Source organism: Sorex araneus, chromosome 2 (assembly GCF_027595985.1).
Source record: "Sorex araneus isolate mSorAra2 chromosome 2, mSorAra2.pri, whole genome shotgun sequence".
Lineage (NCBI taxonomy): Eukaryota > Metazoa > Chordata > Mammalia > Eulipotyphla > Soricidae > Sorex > Sorex araneus.
Window position 1 is genome coordinate 139,451,091 of NC_073303.1, and position 17,507 is coordinate 139,468,597.

General features: G+C 36.7%; 1 protein-coding gene and 1 non-coding gene across 3 annotated transcripts in view; one reads left to right on the forward strand and one right to left on the reverse strand.

The window, feature by feature from the left end:
- GSK3B (glycogen synthase kinase 3 beta) overlaps nt 1-17,507 on the forward strand; it is a 204,413-nt gene that overhangs the window by 76,207 nt on the left and 110,699 nt on the right. The gene's annotated exons all lie outside the window — the stretch shown is intronic.
- On the reverse strand, nt 14,199-14,299 carry LOC129402619 (small nucleolar RNA U13). Its single transcript, XR_008628734.1, has one exon. It is a non-coding gene; the product is annotated as a small nucleolar RNA U13 (small nucleolar RNA).

Consider the following 17,507-nt stretch of genomic DNA (forward strand, 5'->3'; position numbering starts at 1 on the left):
TTCTTCATCCTGCTTCCAGCATATTTTTCTTAGATTTTTCATTGTGACACCCTGGTAGGGCTCATGGAAATGGAAGTGATGGAAGTTTTATGGGTATTCCTCTGGGATTTTGAACTCTGAGACTGGTTCATACCTACATCCATCTATTACAGTTTGTTTTCCTGTATAGGTGAGGGCTTCACAAGCAAATTCTAATTTAGTGAACTGTGATTTTATGTATCTGCTGTCTGCAATTTTTAGGGCAGTGTTTACACTGAGACCTCAGTTTTCTGATCAATTTTAGGCATATTGATTGGTTTGTTCAGTTCATTATTGTGATGATGGAGGACTCCTGAGCTCTTTCATGCAGGATTGGAAATTTGCTCATCCTTCATTTGTTTATTTTTAAACTGGTTTGTTTTTATTGTTGACCAGCGCTCTTTATCCTGGACACATATACCTATGTCTTACTAGATATATTTACACAAGTCTATAGTAATCCTTATACTTTCTTGGCTTCCTTTAAAGCACAAATAATTTTTACTTTTACAAAGTTCAGTATGTTTGTCTTTTTGTTTGTACTTGTATTTAAGAATTCCTGCCAAACTCAAGGACACAAAGATTTGCAATGTTAAAGAATATTATAGTCTATGATCTATGATCCACTTGAAGTTAATTTCTGTGCCTGGTGTTTAAAAAGCAGGGATCTAACTTCTGTTTATGTTGATGAATATCCAGTTAGCCCTGCTTATTTGTTGAAAAGGTAATTCTTGACACCTTGATTAGTAGTCTGTTGGCAACAGATGAAGACATATTTGGATCCTCACTTTTATTTTGCTTATGTATTTCTCTTAATACCACTAACTACTTTGATGTGGTTAGTTTGACTTTGTAGTAAGATGAAACATTGAAATTGTGAGTCCTTCAACTTTTCTTTTTTTTTAGCAATACTATATATAGTCAATCTCTTGCCTTTCTTTGGAAAATTCAATGTTGTATTTTTATTTTCTTAAAAGAAATGAAATTCAAATTTTGGTAAAATTATGAATTTGCCTTTTTATCATTCTGCCCTCTAATCACTGATTTGGAATATCTTTTTCTTTAACTTTTTTGTTTTTGACCACACCTGGTAGTGCTTATGGGTTATTCCTGTCTTGTTGCTCCAGGTTTACTCAGCTCAGATTTTGGGTTGGGTGTAGGGTTATTCCTGGAGGCCTTAAAAAGACCAGGTAGTTCTGGTGTTTGAACCAGTTTGCAAAGCATGTGTTCCAGCCCTTTGAGCCATCGCCTGACCTTTTGTGGAACTTTCTTAATTTCTTTCATAGATTTTTTATGTATCTTATTTCCTTTTGTTAAATTTCTTCTTGATATCAGGTGGTTTATTTCCTTGTTTATTTTCAGAGTGTTCTTTGCTAATGCTTAATACATATACACATACAGACATCTATATAATTGTTTTCTCATTTTCCTACACTGGACAGCATGCAGGGCTGCTTCTATCAGTGCTGGGGATTAAATTCAGGTATCTCGCATGCAAAAGATGTACTCAGCCCTTTGATCTATCTTCCCAGATTCATGCTGTATATAATTTCAACTATATTATAAACTTAGTTTTTATATAGTTTAAGTTTTAGAAATTATTACTCTGAGACTATCGTGTACTGCTGCGGTTATGTTATTTGGTTCAACTCTTACAGAAAACAGTGTGGAGAATCCTCAGTAAACTTAGAATTGAGCTGTTGCCTGACCCAGCAATTCTACTTTTGGGCACTACCTCTAGTACTTATGCGCATTTAATCAAAAGGACTTATGTGCATCATTCTTCATTGTTGTTCTTAGTACAATAGTTAAAATAATGGAATCAATCTAAGTTTCCAATGACAGATCAATAGATTATGAAGATGTTGTATATATTCTATGCAGCTGCAAGCAACATTGAAATCATACAATTTGCTACAACCTGGTTGGAACTGAAAAGTACATGTTGAGTAAAGTAAACCAGAAGACAGACAAACACAGGTTGATCTTACTTTACTTAGAGTAAATGGATGAGGAAATGTAATTTAGTAAATAGAACATCTCCAGATCACCCTTGACCCCAGAGCTTAGGGAGGAGAAGGACAGAGAAGGAAGGAAATCAAGGGATAAGGAAGAAGATGAGAAAGGTCAGTAATGGGGGAGCAGGGCTTGGTGCTTTGGTTATACTGATACTTTGGGAAAGTGGTATAGCTATATACCCAAAGGGCAGACTTCGGGTAATGGAGTATGGGAACACTGGTGGAAGGCAGTTAACATTGGTGGTGGGATTGGTATTGAAATATTATATGCCCAAAACTCAACAGTCAATAACTTTGTAAGTCATGGTTCTTTAATTAAATATAAAATTATAAAATAATAAAAGAAATGATTATCCTGAGATAGAAAGCTAACCAGTAGAGAGTAGTGTATGGTCTGTGATTCCTGAACTCAGGTATAGTTTCTTTTTCACTATAAATTATTTGAAAAAGACTTCACTCTTAAAGTTTTTTAGTTAACTTAAATCATTAATATAGAGATGGAATTTAACTTCTTGTGTGTGTGTGTGTGTGTGTGTGTGTGTGTGTGTGTGTGTGTGTACACATGTGAAGATGCTAGATAGTTTCTGTTGAACGAGACTTTTAAGGAAAAGATATAAGGGGAGACAAAGAGAGATATACATGTTTAAGAAAGAGCCCAGGTTTCTACAGAATGGAAAAAGCAGAAAGACGGAGATACATGTGCAAGGGAGTTTATGGGCTTGAAAGATCAAGCCAGACAGCAAGCAAATAATTAGAGAGATACATGTTCAAGGGTGAATACAGGACTTGAAAGAGCAAACCAGCAAGTTGCATGTTCAAGAGATAATAGCTTGAGAGAAGCAGGTGGATTAAATACTTTTTTTGTACTTGTAGAATTGCTAAGGATGTGTCTTAGATGTTTGACTTACCCTCTTTGATTTTCTTCATCTTTTTTAAAGAACAATCCTTTTTAAAGTTCATAAAAATTGTCTTTGAAACAAACTTTAAAAGTGAATCCTATTATTCTAAAAGTGGAGTTGTTGGTAGCAGAAAAGATCTCCAGGTAGCATGAATTTTGGTGAAGAGATGATAGACAGTTATATGCTGCCTACCATACACCCACAGCTTTAGGCTTGCTCGATGTTATTTTACTTGAATTTTTTCTTAATTGAATTTTACATAAAGGCACATAAAGTAAATTTCTGGGATTCCCTTGATTTCATGCATTTAGCTTGGAAATCACTCCCGCCTTCCCCTGAACGCCCACTTTTTTTTCTGTTTATGTGTTTAGTGATGTAAAAATAAAAGTTAATATTTAGTTTAGAAGTGTCAGATACAGGTTTATAGTTACTGCCTGAAACAAAATGATTGTTTTTTTCCTTGTTGGGAGTGGGCTGGAGCAATAGCACAGTGGGTAGGTCATTTGCATTGCACACAGTCAACCCGGGTTCGATTCCTCTGTCCCTTCCGGAGAGCCCGGGAAGCTACTGAGAGTATCCCGCCCACACAGCAGAGCCTTGCAAGCTATGCGTGGCATATTCGTTATGCCAAAAAAACAGTCACAACAAGTCTCATAATGGAGACGTTACTGGTGCCAGCTCGAGCAAATTGATGAACAACGGGATTGCAGTGCTACTTTTTGGGAGGAGCTGAGACTCCTCCCTGGCAGAGCTCAGAGGGCCATTCCCAGTGATACTTGACCAGACAATGCTGTGCCTGACAGATCTCAGGCCCTGGGCATCAACATACAGCAGTGCTAAGGACCAAGCTTAGGGGCCTTGCCCATGCTCGGCTCTTGCTATAGCCCTTTGAATTTTGAAGTATATATTTCAGGTTTGGTAAGGTGTGATGTTTATTCCATATTGAGAGTCAGGTTTTTGGGTTTAGGTGGGAATAATTGATAAGAATTCAGTTTACATGCAGGGTTTTTTTTTCCCCTTGGGGGGAAAAATGTAGACAAGTGATTTAAAACTTTGAATGATGCTATAGTAAGAAATATTTTATATTGCAACCCAGTGCCAAAAATGTTAACTAAAGTATGAGGAAGATACTTCTTTTTTCTTTCATTCTTTTTCTTTTTTTCCCTATATGTTGGAGGTGGCAGCCTGAATAGTACTCGTGACTTACACCTGGCTCAGTGATCACTTCTAACAGTGCTCAGGTGGCCCTATGGATTGCCAGGGGTTGAGTTTGGATCAGCCTGCTGTACTACCTCTCTGACCCCAAGATTTCCTTATTCTTACTGTGTTTGAATATCTAGCCGACTCGCAGAAGCTGGGAATTTATACCCTGCAAAGCTCTGTACATTCTTTGAAAGCTCTGTGGGTGATAGAGATTAGAAAATCAGGGTATGCTCTTGAGACATTTATTGTGATAAGTTAGTTGCACAGATTGTATGTCTCTTTACAGTGATACAAAGAGTATAATTTCTACAAATGATTAAAAAATACTCCTCTAAATAAAATCACTGATCTGTAATTGTAAAATAAAAATGAGAGTATATTCTAAGTTCCAAATATTTGTAGGTGTAGGAATTTAAAGATTGTAAATGATTAACGTGACTTGGAACAGCTGGGGATGGGTTTATGAAAGAAGTTGGAATTAAATAGGAACTTCAAGGATGGGTAGAATGTGTGTAGGTGGAGGAAGAGTTGGAACATTCCAGAAAATGTGATCAGTGGCTCAGAATTGGAAATGAAATAATATTCAGAAAGAATGAGAATTGGAATCTAGTTGTAGTAGCATTGGTCATGACTGGGAGATATAGTTAAGTGGATAAGGATCAGATGCTTTGTTTTTGATCACACTTGGTTCTACACTGAGGAATCACTTCTGGTGGGGCTTAGGGTACCATATGGGATGCTGGGTATTGATCCTGTGTCAGCCATGTGCAAGCATTCTACTGAAATATTGCCCTGGCCCAAGGATCAGGTTTTCCTGACATAATGTTTTTCTTATAATTTTTATTAGGACATCATGATTTACAAAGTTGTTAATAATAGAGTTGTTTTAGGCATATAGTGTTTCAGCACCATTCCCACCACTAATGGCCCTTCCAGTGTACCCAGACTCCACCAGTGTCCCCAGATTCCCTTCCACCCACAAGCCTGCACCTTTGGTGAGAACACAATAAATTTATTTTACTTGTTCCAACAAAGCTTAATGGAATGGCAAATGAAATTACAGAAAATAAATCATTAAAATCAACTTTTGAAGATTGGTTGCTATATGTTTTTAACCTGTATAAGTAAAGAAATCAAAATCATTTAGTACAATATATTATATTACATGTTCATATTCACATAATTAAGTTTTCAGCACTGTTACGTAAAATATATTGCATGAAGTCTTATTTTGTATTTGGATCTTATAGTGGTAATTATCATATTTTCTCTACCTAAATAAAGCTAATGGACTAGAGCGATAGCACAGGTAGGTCGTTTGTCTTGCACACGGCTGACCTGGGTTCAATTCCTCAGTCCCTCTCAGAGAACCCGGTAAGCTACCGAGAGTATCCCACCCACATGGCAGAGCCTGGCAAGCTATCCTTGGCATATTCAATATGCCAAAAACAGTAACAAGAAGCCTCAAATTGGAGACATTACTAGTGCCCACTAGAGCAAATCGATGAAAAATGGGATGACAGTGCAGTGCTACAAATAAAGCTAATAAAGTAAAAACTGTCCTCAGAAAATGGGCTCTTGGCTCCCAGTGAATGCAGGCCCAGAACCTTAAACATAACTAACATTGCAGTAGACCCAGATAAGCAGAGTTAGCTAGACCCGGTGCCCAGATCTCTGGAATCTGGATTGGCATCCCACATCAGATATTCTGACATGCAGAAAACTGGCTCTGGGGCCTGGAGCCATAGTACAGCTGGTAGGACATTTGCCTTGCTTCCTAGGAGAGATTCCTAAGTGCAGAGCCAGGGGTAACCCCTGAGTACTGCCAGGTGTAGCCCCAAAACCAAAAAAGGAAAGAAAAAGCTGGCTCTGGGTACCCAGTGGATGCACATCCAGAGCCATGGAAACAACTACCATGCAATGGAGCCAGTTAAAGTCAGCCAGCCTCGGCAGAACGGCTGTATTATTTGTCTCACAAAGAGCATGTCTACTGGGACCAGTGCAGGAAACCCAAATCAAGTAATACCAAATTGCACTGGATAGCTTCCACAGACAACCAAGCGAGCACCAATTAACTGAGCTCCCGGTAGTGAGAGTTACAAACTGGTGAGACCCACTTCCAGTCTTCAACAGGCACAGTGGGGAAGCTGCACAGAACTCCACCATGCTTAGTGAGTGAAGACAGTAGCCCTGAGGGGCTGGAGTGATAGCACAGTGGGTATGGCGTTCGCCTTGCACCCGGCCGACCCAGGTTCGATTCACAGCATCCCATATGGTCCCCCAGCACCACCAGGAGTAATTCCTGAGTGTAGAGCCAGGAGTAACCCCTGTGCATCGCTGGTTGTGACCAAAAAAAAAAAAGCAAAAAAATTAAAAAAAGATAGTAGCCCTGAAGACTGAACCAGTTCTAATCCAGATATAGTACTTCTCAGATGAGGACTTTAAAAGTGGAAATAGGGTGGATGCTCAAAGAAACAATGGAATAGACATCCAATGAAATACAAGATATGAGATCAGGAATGAGAAAACTATAAACAGAAATGACAGAACTTAGTAAATGAAATGAATATATAACTAGAAAGCCTCAGCAACAGAGTAATAGCAGCTGAGGACAGAATTAATAAACTCCAAGATGAGTTGCAGAAAACTTCCACACAACAGAGGAAGATGGAAAGAAGCCTCAGAATAAAGGAGCAGCAGGCAAGGAAACTCTGTGATAAATACAAGACATACGCCACAAGAATCTTTGTAGTCTCAGAGACCCAGGAAAATGATACTGATGAAGTATCAGTCAAATCATCTCTGATGAGTTTCCAGAGTTGAAGAGCTCTTGCATGCAGATTTGTAAGGCTTGAAACCATTCGTGGTTTCTCTACACGCTGAAAAAGACCCAAATAAAAAGATTCAAAACATATTCTAATCAGAATCACTAATGCCATAGAAATATGGCATATTCTTATTGAAAGCAGTAAGATCAATAAGGGAAATTATAAATAAGGAAAGTCCTTAAGATTTATAGCGCATTTATCAAACAGGACCCTGTGAGTCCAAAGACAGTGGTGGGGTATAATTAAAAAACACTCAATGAAATGAATGCCTCACTAAGAGTACTTTACCCAGCCAGACTCTTATTAAGATTTGAAGAAGTGATGCAGAACTTCATGCATAAGCAACAGCTCCAGAGCTTCATAAATGCAAAACAATCTTGGCAAGAATTAAAGGGCTACTTTAAGATAAGATAAATCTCAGAAACACCAGACTTCTACAGAAAGATGGCATTAAACTCCAAAAAAGAGAGTGGCAGGATAAATTAGAAAATTGAATTCAACCTTCTGTTGCCTACAAGAAACAGTAAGAACAAACATGGATTCAAAGTCAATGGTTGGAAGACAGTATTTCAAGCAACCATCTTCCACAAAAAGGCTGGGGTATCAGACAGGTATCAGACATCAGTGACATCAAAATGTCAAAAGTGTGAGATAGGTTTATTTCTTAATTCATCAGAAAGAACTCACACTCCTTAATGCATCAGGAAGAACTCAACAACGAATCAGCTAATTATTTAAAACAACTACTAATAGAGTTGAAGGAAGACCTCGATAAAAACAGAGCAATTAATTGAAGACTTCAACAACTTGATAAATCAACTAGACTAAAATTTAGCATGGAAGTACTTGCTTTGAAGGAAGAATCGAGAGAGGGGCTTAATGTGTAATACAAATACATGTGTGTGTATCACATATACACATGTACATATGTATGGCTTTTTATCCCGTAAAAGTAGAATACACATTTTTCTCCAGTGCCCAAAGGCATTCTCAGTGATAGACAATGGTAGAACACAAGCTGGGCCACACAACATATCTCTGTAAAGTTAGTAAGCTAGAAATAGTATAAACTATCTTCGTAGACCATGATGCACTGAAAATAGAAGTTAACCACAAAAAGAAATGGGGAAATAACTCAGACACCTGGCAATTAAACAGCTCACTACTGAACAACCGCTGGGTCGGAGAGGAAATCAAAGGATTTCTGAAAACAAATGAGAATGAGGACATGGGCTGTCAAAACTGTGGAACTCAGCAAAAATGGTGTTAAGAGGGAAGTTCATAGCTTTCAGGAAGAAAGGGCCCACAGCTCACATAAATAACCTAACTGCACAGCATAAGAAACTGGAAAAGGACCAACAAAAGACACCCAAAGGAGGCAGGAGGAAGTAAATAAGAAAATTTCGAGCATAAAATAATAGGAATTTTTAAAAATCCAAAATATTAAAAAGCTAGTTCTTTGAAAAAATAAACAGGATTGGTAAACCACTAGCAAGACTCACGGAACCAAATCAGAAACGAAAGGGAAAGCATCACAATAAATCCCACTGAAATTCAAAGGATAACCAGGGATTACTTTAAAAACCTATATGCCATGAAACAAGAGAACCTAGAAGAAATGAATAAATTCTTTGACTCTTGTAAACCCCCAATGATGAACTAAGAAATAAGGAACACCTGAACAAACCTGTCACTATTGAGAAAATTGACATGGTAATCAAAAGTCTCCCCAATAGCAAAAACCCTGGCCTATATAGATTCATCAGTGAGTTCTTTCAAACCTTTAAAGAAGACGTACTCCCACTTCTTTCCAGGAAATAAAAAACATAAACACTCCCAAACAGTTTCTATGAAGCAAACATAGAAAGCAAACATTACTCTGAAAAAAGCTTGCAGAGACAGCATGAATCAGAACTATAGACTAATGTCCCTGATGAACATAGATGCAAAGGTCCTCAACAAAATATTAACAAATCTAACCCAACAACTAATCAAAAAGATCATACCCATGACCAAGTAAGATTCATCTCTGGGATACAGAGATGGTTTAACATACTCATCATTTGACATCATACACCATATCAATACAATAAAATAAATTAGAAATTATTATCATATAAAATACATGCAGAGAAAGAATTGGACAAGAAATAGATATATATGCAGAGAAAGAATTGGACAAGAAATAGATTACCACCCTTTGTGCCCCCCCCCCCCGCCCCCAGCCAAAGGCATCCTCAGGAAAAGAAAATTGGAGGCATCGCATTACCCAAATCAGACTTCACTGTACAGTGGTAGTACTTTTTAAGTGTGTTACTGCAATAAAGACAGACCCTCAGATTAATGGTATAGAATTGAAAATCCAAGAACAGATCCTCAGGTACACGTTCAGTTAATCTTTGATGAAAAGGGGGTGGGGGGGGGAAGCTTGTTCAACAAGTGGTGTTGGCAAATCTGGTCCTCTGCATGCAAAGAAATAAACTTAAATCTCAAATGCCATGCAGAAAAGTTAAATAAAAATGGATTAAAGACCTGAATCCATAAGGTACATAAAGTAAAATGTAGACCACTCTACATGAGATTGAACCTAGAGGCATATTTATGGATGAAATACCACTGACCAAGCAAGTGGAAGCAAAGATAAGCAAGTGGGACATTAAATTAAGAAGCTTCTGCACCTCAAAATAATGACCAGAATCTAAAGGCAGATTATTTGTGCATAACTAATCTGATAAAAGAGTTAATATCCAAGATACATAAACACTGGTAGAACTCTACTTGAGATACACATCCAGCTTCATCAGAAAAATGTAGAGAAGAGACTTAACAGAAACGTCCTCAGAAAAGAAAAATGAATGGTTAGGAGGCATATGAAAAAAATCTGCATTACTAATTATCAATGAAATGCAAATCAAAACTACATTGAGGTATCACCCCACACCAGAGAGACTGGACTTATTCAGAAAAGAATAGCAACCAGTATTGGCAAGTATATGGGAAAAAGCCACCCTCATTTACTGCTGGTGGGAATGTCAACCGGTCCAGCTCTTTTGGAAAGTCAATATGGACAGTTCTCAAAAAACTAGGAATTGAACTTCCGTATAAGACAGAGATTATACTCCTTGGTATACCCAGGGCCCAAAAGCACAATGCAGAAAAAAAAAATCACTGCAGCACTATTTTCAGTAGTGAAAATCTGGACAGATGACTGGATAAAGAAACTATGGTACATAACACACAGTGGAGTACTGCTATGCTATAAGAAAAAATGAAGTCATAGAACTTGCTGCTATGTAGATCATGTTAAGTGATATTAGTCAGAGGAAGAACAGACAGAATTATCTCTCATTTGTGGAATATATAGAAACTTCACTGGGGACTATCAAATACCCAAAGACAATAAAAACAAAGTAGGAGAACTGGTCTTCAGTCAGAAGCAGAAGCTTGCCACTGGGGTGGTGGTGGTGGGATAAATTAGGGAAGGGTATACTACTACAATAATGGTGGAAGGGAAAGGTGCCTGCTGTAGAGGCAGGCTGGAGGGCAGAAGGGAAACTGAGCACTTTGATAGAGGGACGTGAACACTGGTGAAGTGGTTCATATTAGAACATTGTATGTCTGAAACTAGATTATGAATAACTGTGATTTTCTAATTTACTGTGATTCAATTAAAAACCACTGGTGCTAATATATTCTAGCATCCCCCCCCCCCAAATGAATAGGCAAAACCTGCAAATGTAAGAATTAGAGTGAAGAGAACTGACAAATTTTAAATGGGAATATATGAATAGACCTATAAAAGTAGTGTTTTTTCCTAAGAAAGGGGGTGTTAGAAGAAGATTTTAAAAAATTCATTATAAAATAATTTTGCAAAAAGCTGGTCAGAAATTGAACAGTCAATAATACACGAGATGTTTATTACTAAAAATGCATAAAATCCCTTAGCAAGCTAGGAATAGCGATACCTTTCTTAATTCAGTAGTCAGCAATAATTGCACCATTACTGCCATACTCACTGCCTTGTGTTGGAATTTGTCTTGTCCTTTAAAGAACTTCTTTTTAAACATTCTGCAAAACTAGTTTCAGTGCTGTGGATTCCTTAAGCTCTGTATTATTCCTTCACATCTTGAATGATAATCTGACTGAGTAGGGTATTCTAGGTGAGATGTTGGTTTTGTCCTTGTACTAAATCCATTCGTTTTTATCTGGCTTGTAGAGTCTTATTTGATATATCTGCTTTAAATCTTGAAGACTTTGTAAGTTGATTTACTGATATTTTCAGTATTCTGTTTTTTGGATTTTGTCATTTCGAGTACAATTTGTCTTTGAGTTTTTGTTTAGAATTACTGGTGCCACCTTTAATGTTTTCTATATCATGCTATTTTGTGCTGCTTTCTTTTGCACACTTTTTTAAAGGGTAGTCTGGAAAAAGAAGATTTTGATGGGAAGGAAATTTTATTTTATTTAAAATATTTTATTAGTAAAACACCATGAGGTGCAGTTGTAGACTTAAAAACTTTCGTGTCTGCGTTTCAGTTGTACAATGATCGAGTACCCATCCCTCCACCAGTGCCCATTCTCCACAGCCAATGATCCCAGTATTCCTCCCACAACCCCCATCCCATTCCCCCCCACCCCCCACCCTGCCTCTGTGGCAGGGCATTCCATTTTGCTCTCTCCTTTTGGGTGTTGTCGTTTACAATAGAGGTAATTGAGTGGCCATCATGTTCATCTGTAGTCTACTTTCGGCCTGAATCTCCTATCAATAGGAAGGAGATTTGAGACTATTCCCAGCTGTGATGAGGGCTACTTCTAGCTCTGTCTTGAGAGTCACTCCTGGCTCTCTGTGCTCCCACTTTTTTTCAGGTGGTTACATAGTTCCAGAGATTGAACTGGATACAATAACCACAGATATGACAGCCCCAGTATTACTATTTAACATAAAGGTGATCATTATATTTTAACATCACTGTCTCTCCATCCCCCAGTATTGATTTTTAACGTGAAGAATTATAGCTCAACAGACTCAGCACATTCTTTGTATGTAGGAAGCCCGAATTTGATCTCTAGTGCTGCATGTTCTCCTCAGTGTCATTGGTTGTCACCCAACTAAACAAGAACAGAAATTGTTTTCTTAATGGTTGCTTTAGGAATTATAAATTCATTTTATTTATTGCAATCTACTTCAGGTTAATACTAATTTAGTTCTAGTATAATAGGTCACCTTTGGTGCAAGAGAGATAGTATAGAGATTAAGGCACTTGCCTTGCATGAGGGTAACCTGGGTTTGACTCTGGCACCCCAGATGGTCCCCTCAGCACTGCCAGGAGTGATCCCTGAAAACAGAGCCAGGAATAAGCCTTCAACCCTGCCTGATGCATCTTCTTCCCAACTCCTCCAGAGAAAGAAAAATAATTAAGTAATCTTTTTTTTCTGAAATAACCTTTTTTCCTGCTCTCTTCTTTATACTGTTTGATGTGTGTAGCATGTTTTGTGTTCATAAACTGAAAAATACTTTGTACTTATTGTACATTATTTCATACAATCATGTGTGATGAAACTAAGAAGAAAGTACAGTCTCATTTTTCCATTTATATTTACTTTTTGGGTACTAATTATTTCTCCCTTTATTTTAAATTAATGTCATTTCCTTTCAGCTGAGAGACTTGCTTTACTATTTTAAAAAAGACTAGTTTCTGTATGTGTATCTGTACACGCATGTGTGAAGTATATATCTGTCTCTCAAAAGATAATTTAACTTTTTTAATTTTTGTGGTATGTTTCTGGGTCATACCCAGTGGTGCTAAAGGCCTACTCCTGGCCCTGTGCTCAGAGATTACTCCTGGCAATGCCAGGGAGCAAACCAGCTTGGTTGCATGCAAGGCAGGTGCTTTAACTTCTATTTTCTGTCTTTGATCCTAAGTATATTTTTATTTTCATTGACTTTCCTTTGAGAATTTTAAATTTTTTTTTCTGGCCAAACTCAGTGATACTCAGGGGTTTTTCATGGCTCGATAGATACTAAGTCACAACTGGCCGTGCTAAGATACTATATGGGATGCCAGATATCAAACCTGCACAGCAAGGACCGTACCTATTGTATTAATTTTTCCAGCTCCCAGATTTTGAATATCTTTGTCATCTTTTATTAGTTTGATTCGTCAGTCATTAATTGTATTGTTTTTCTCATGTTTGAGATGAGTCATTTTTCTGTTACAGTTTTCATGAGTTGTGTGTGTATGTGTGTGTGTGAGATTGTGGTTTGTGCTGTTCCTAGTTATGGGCTTTTTGTTTCAGTTCCAATAAACTTGTGATTTATTAAGCTGCATGGTTCAGTATATTAGTGTATTTCATCAAATTTGGGGAGAATTTTCAGCTATTCAAGCTTTTTCCCTACTTTTTTCTCTTTTTCTAAAAAAGTAATGTTTTTAAACTTTCATTGGTAGATGTGTTATCTTACAAGGGGTCTCAGATTATTTTACAGCATCTTTTACATTTTATCCTTTATATTAGATTTTTAGATATATTTCTACTTGTCCATTTTTAAGTTTACAAATTTTACTTACACCTGCCCAAGTTTCCTTGACTTCATTGTGAATATTTAGTTCTATTTTTCAACTCTACTGTTTCTCTTTGTTTTTTTTTTTTTTTTGGTTTGGTTTTGACCATACCTGGTTATGTTGAAGTGTGGCCAAAATCTTACTATGGACTTTTTGCTTAAGGATTAGTTTTGGCAGGGTTTGGGCGATCATTTGTAGTGCCCAGGATCGAATTGGGATTGGATGTGTGCTAAGCAAGTGTATATGACATTGTATTATCTCTCCTGCCTGTTTCAAGGTTTCAAGAGTTATTCTTTTATTGAAAACTTCTGCTTACTATCACTCTTCAGTTTGTGAACTAAACCTATTAGTGCTCAGGGGGCTATTTCTGGTGTGGTGCTTAGGGAACCTAGAACGCTAAGCTGGGGAACAAACTTGGCCCTCCTACATATGTTTCAGCCTGTTAAGCTATCTTTTCAGTTCTAATTATCTTCGTATTTTTAAAAGTATTTGAAGTATGGTTTTCTTATTTTTTTTTAATTAGTGGTTTTCAACTTTGTTGAGGTATGATTGGATATAATATTGTACAAGTTTAAGATATGCATGTTAATTTGGTGCTCTTTATACATTGCAAAATGTTTAATATGACAGTGTTAGCTAAAATGTATTTACCATTTTTTTAAAATAAATTCGCTTCAGATAGCTAATGTGCCAAGTGTGTACAAGATTTCGGGAGGTACTTTTCACACAAACATCTTACACCCAATAATCATTCTTATAAACCAGAAAAGGATCCTACCATTTCTTTTTTTGAAATAAGAACATTTGAAGATCTGATGCTGTCTTAACAGTATTCAAGTGTACAGTGTATTTATTAGTTGTAGTCACCAATAGGTCTATTATATCCCCAGAATTACCTTATCATATGACTGTATGCCATATACTTGACTTGGCATATTTTCCTCTTGTTTTTAAGTTCCAGGATTGATTTTTAAACAATTGATTGTTCTAGATCTTCTATTAATATTTTGAAGCAACTGTAGACACATTTATTAATTCTCCTGAAGATTGTTTTAAGTTTCTTTTTTTAAAGTTCTTTGCCTAGATGTGATCTTTAAAATCTTTCTGGCCTGAGAGATAATGCAACAGGATTTGCATGCCTTGCATGTAAGGGCAAATTGGATTCTGGTAGCATATGGGTCTCCCAGCTATTCAGATGGAGCACTTTTACATGTGGCCTCAAAATAGAAAATAAAATTCAGAGGGAGAAGTTGGTTAAAAATCTTTCTCCTGCACTTTTAAGAGTTCCAGAATTCTGTGTTAAATTTTAATTTTAGCCTGACTTCTGATGGATGAATAGATTAACCTATAGAACTTAGTGGTCAGTCAGTTTCTGGCATAGATTTTGCTCAGATATCTTGAGCTTATAAAGCTTCTATCATTTTTTGCTTTCTTTGCATAAAAATATGTTGTTCATTTCTAGCTGTCTTTCATTGATTGTGAATTTTATGGAAATAGGAGCTTTGCTAGTCTGTTTTTTTTTTTTAAACTTAAAGTACTTGCTTTTTGTGTCACGCCTAGTGATGCACAGGGGTTACTCCTGGCAGGGCTCAGGGAACCATATGGAATACTGGGATTCGTATCCGGGTTGGCCATGTGCAAGGCAAACGCCCTACCCACTGTGCTATCGCTCCAGCCCCAACTTTGTTAGTCTTGTTCACTGTCATCTATTATACTGAACGATGCCAGGCATAGAATAAATGTCCCCTATTTGTAGAATAATAGTGTTTTCTACGGAATTGGTAGACTTTTTGTGATAACTTATGAGAATGATGTGCTAAAAAATGCACTTGAGATAGTTATCTATTTGAATATATCTCAGGCATGCAGTTTTCCTAGTACTGGCTTAATACTTAAATTACTATTGTATTTTGTACTGTATTTTGATATGTTCAGGGAATTTTAAAATGAGAAAATTAAGAAGAATAGAGTATGAACAGAAGAGTAAGGTTAAGTAAATATTTAGATTCATATAGCTGTTTCCCTTAACTACAGTCTTTTTCATAGAAGATAGCATGCATAGTTTCAGACAAAACTTTCATCTTGGTTAATGAGTCTGAAGTGTTATCTTATGTTACAAAATTGTAACATATCAGTGAATCAGTCAGTCAAGGAGTAACAGAGCTGTCATTCTTAATATCTGTACCCCATGAGAAGAATAACTCAACCTCTTAACCTACTAGCTATTCTCTCATAAAGTGAGCTATCCAGATAATAATTGGTTAATTGTAGATATACTTCAGAAATAGCTTTGATTTGGAATGGAAGTGGACACAGGTTTGAAATTGGTAGTTATTTCTATATATCTGGTCTGTGTGTGTGTCTGTGTGTGTGTGTGTCTGTCTGTCTGTCAGTCTCTCTCTATGTCTCTGTCTCTCTCTGTCGCTCTCCTCTCTCATTTGTTTTGTTTTTGGACCACACCTGGTTGTGTACAGGCCTTACTCTTGTCTCTGTACTCAGGGATCACTCTTGGTGCTGCTCAGGATCAGATGGTATGCTGGGACAAGTGCAAGGCAAGCTCCCTACCATTGCACTATTACATTGGCCTTAGATTTATGCTCTCTAATTTTATTAACTTCTCAGAACTGTTCCAGTTCTCATTATTAAGGTTGTTTATATTCTATGTACCTCTCTTTCCCTATTTAAAGTTTTGTATCTTTTCTGTATTATTTTTAACTATTTTTTAAAATTTTCTGACTATGTAACTGATATTTTGATATTTTTTCTGTATTATGAAATTAGATATTTATTTAGCTATATAATTTTGTTTTTTGTGGCCACACCTGGTGTTGCTACTTCCAGCTTAGTGCTCAGGGTTCATTTCTAGTTTGATTGTGTCTGGGAATATTGTGTGGTAAATGCAGTCTTCAAATCCACGGCTCCTATATGGAAAGCATACTGCTGCACTTCAGTCTTTAAGCTGTCCTTGTTCCTGTTGTTGCTGTTGTTGTTGTTGTTGTTCTTCCTCTTCCTCTTCCTTCTCTATCTCCTTTTTTTTTCTCCTACTGGAAATTTCATGTTATGATAAAGGCACCATTTTTTTAAATATTTTCTTTTAATGAAGAAGGAGTATTAACTTTGAGACTCCCCCAAAGCAAAATTATTTATGTGGTCTGTAAATTTATCAGTGTTGTTTCTAGTTTGCCTTATTTTAGTTCAGTATTCCTTATTTAGTTTCTAGTATGCCTTATTTTAATTCTTTGAAACTTATCAACTGTGCTAATAGGGATAACTCCCAGATTTTTCACTAGATCTTGGAAAATAGCATTGTGATGATTTTCTTTGTGCCCAAATTTATTTGTATGTTGAGAATTTTATTTTTATTATGGTTGCAAAAACTTACAGCTAATTTCAGGTATGTGTTACTCATGAGACACTAGTACTTCTCAAGCTATTTGTGGTGAAATGCTAGATTTAAAACTTTATGATTGGGCTGAAGAGGTAAGATGCTTGCATTACATGCAGCTGACCTGGGTTTGATTCGCTGCATTCCATATAGTGCTTGGAGCACCACCAGAAGTAATTTCTAAGTGTAGAGCCAGGAGTAACCCTTCCTGAGCATCACTGGGTATGGCCCCAAAACAAACCCCCAAACAATCAACGAAACAAACAAAACAACCATAATTATTTGAAGACTTAATTACATAAAATGCGATGCATAAATGACTAGAAAACTAAACATTTTTTAATGCAAAATATGGGTTCCTTTTATTATAAGAATCATTCATATAAATTTCTATTTATTATCAGTTGCTGTTAAATTGCCAGATATTTAAGTTTCTATATTTTTCTCACTGTACAGTAGTAACATATAGTTCATAGACTAATAACAAATAATTTATTTTTTACCTCTAGTGTGTGGATCCTACCTGTATTACCATATGTATAGCTTATTCTTTGGAGATTTAAAGTTGTTGCAGAAGCATCTTTGTCAATGTGATG